Genomic DNA, 2,838 nt, shown 5'->3' with positions numbered 1-2,838 from the left:
CACACACACACACACACACACACAAAGAGAGAGAAAGAAACCAAACCCTAAAACATCCAAACCAAAAGATCACAACCATTTGAAAACTTCCAATTACTAACTATATTTTCTATTGCTTAGCATTCAATAACATTGATTTCCTTCACTTATTGACACTAAATCATAATGGTGATAAGCTTCTACATCAGAACTACTTGGACAGGTCAGCAAATAAAATACCTATTCAGTGACAGCAAATGACTTAAAATTGAATATGATAATTTTTTCTAGCCTTTGAAGAAAAAAATATAAAATAATTTTCTAAACTCTAAAAACTACCATTTTTCTGTGTTCTTAATTTATATAACAGCAACAAATAAAAATATGAAAAAAAAATGTGTCTTGTACCTTCATTTTTACTCTTGATATCACTTTTATGAGTGGGAAATTGCTCTGTGTAGTTACTATGTAACTTTATGTAACCTTTATCCATCAAAAAACCAAAGTAATATTTGCATACCTTGCTGTTCATATTAATGTATTAAATTGTGTTCTTACTATTATTTAAAAAACATGAAAATTACCCCCTTGGATTTTACCTTGCTCAACGTGTACTACATAATTCAGGGCTAAGTGTGTTTATTTCAGTTCAATCAAATGGCTCTATCTTAATAGCATGCATCTACCAATGTGGACTTTCGAAGATTTTACACTGTAGCGAAAGCTGTGGGGTGGAACTGAGTTCGTAGATTTCTGTCATTGTGACAGTACTCCACCAGTTAACTACTTAACAAAGAATAGATATATTTAACTCATACTTTAGAATGGGTTCATCTTCCTGGTGCTTGAGGTGAGACACAGCATCATAGCCATGAGTACAGAGTAGATAAGGAGGCTAATCGCACATTATAGTCAGGGAGTAAGGGAAAATCAGTTTTCCCAAATCACTCTGAAGAACTTGCCAATGACTTAGCCTTCTGTTTCCAATTACTAAAATTTTCTTTGCCTTTCCACACTACTACCAGCTGGTAATCAACATACCAATTTAGATGGACGTTTTAGACACAACTGTTAATAGGGAGAGGGGAGTTTCAAGAGAATGTATAACTATTTGACATGCTATAGGCTGTTTTGTTGGAACTTAAGGATGCTAGGTGTTCTACAACATTTTTAGAATGTCATTTAAAAATCAGAACTGCTTTCTTAATTTGTGTTCATTTTTCCATTTTCCTTATACTTCTAATTAAGATCCAAGCCTTTCACATCCAAAATCTTCTAATATTGTTCTGTTATATTATGTTAAATCCTTGAAATGGGGGACTATTGACCTTAGTACAATTTTTCAAATGTTCCGGACAAGGTAATTGAAATATCAAACATTAGTGAATAAACAATAGGGTACAGGGCAAAGGCGTGAATCATTGGATTATCATAGAAGTTGAAAAATAGTCATGTTCTTCAAAAGTCTCCTTGACAGAGAGAAAATATTGATTGGAATAACTCTTGAATGTGGACAGGTGTAGAAAAATTTTTTCTTCTTAAGTCCATTTTCCTTAATGAAGTTAGAGGAAGAAGATGTTCAGTAGTATCCAGTAAATTGAAAGGGTTGGTCCTGCCAAATCTAAAGAATTTCAATTCTAGGATCAGAAGCTTATCTTTTTTTTTATTGATTTTTATTTTACATATCTTTGACCCATGCAATTCAAAAGAAACCTGAACAAGGGAGATGTGGAAATTTGAAAGGGCATGCAGTTAATACGTTGCCTCTTGCTTTCTGTTAAGGCATTTATCACTTTCTTTATGATCCATTGTTAGCTGCTTAGTATTTAATTGCAACTTCACGAAGAACAATTCCTGTACAAGCTGATCCTTCCATCAGCACAGATCACTTAAGGACATATTAAAGTAACTGACTCTGTAACATAATGATTGGTTATATTTTTGCTTCGATAGAAGAACCTGCCCTGTGTCTTAAATAGTTTGCCTTAAAATTGAAAAATGAATAGCTACAATTGAGAAAGTTTCACTTACATCTAGTGGCAGAGATTGTGTATGGAGTTCCTTGCAACATTTTATTCCTTCTATTCTGTGCTATTATAGATGTTTGAGCCTTAAGCTCTACTGCTCAGGATTTTCTGTTCTTTCAGCAATCTATTAGTTAGAGAAGGCAAAAAGGAGATTACTTGGTGTAATAGGGAGAACAGCCCCTCAAACTGCCCGTACCTTAATCCCTGGAACCTGTAAATAGATAGCATTACATGGAATAAAGGAATCTGTACATGTAATTTCATTTATAGTCTTGAAAATGGGGAGATGATCCTGGATGATCCAGAAAGCTCTAAGATGATCACACTAGCTCCTAAAATCAGAGGAAAAAAATCTATACAGAGACAGAAAGGATAGAGCAGCGAGCGTCATAAATTCTTAGCTGGGGAAAGAGTTGATGTACCTGGGACGACTCAAATGTAGGGTCGTTTACTGAGAGTGGAGACATGTATATACTGGTTGTGATTCTCAGAATGGAAGGAGGGAGATAATGAGCAAAGAAGTCAGGACCACGAGGAGTTGGTTCAGCCACTGAGACAATGTGCCTGAGCTAATGGGAGCTCACCAACTCCAGCTGGACTGGGACTGAACAAGCATGGGATCAAATTGGACTCTTTCTTTCTTTCTTTCTTTCTTTCTTTCTTTCTTTCTTTTTTTGATTGTTGGATGGCTGTATATTGCCTTTATTTTTTTTTGTTTTTTTAAATTTATTTATTTATTAAGGATTTCTGCCTCCTCCCCACCACCGCCTCCCATTTCCCTCCCCCTCCCCCAATCAAGTCCCCCTCCCTCATCATCTCAAAGAGCAATCAG

Source organism: Microtus ochrogaster, chromosome 1 (assembly GCF_000317375.1).
Source record: "Microtus ochrogaster isolate Prairie Vole_2 chromosome 1, MicOch1.0, whole genome shotgun sequence".
Taxonomy (NCBI): Eukaryota; Metazoa; Chordata; class Mammalia; order Rodentia; family Cricetidae; genus Microtus; species Microtus ochrogaster.
This window is presented reverse-complemented; position numbering follows the sequence as displayed.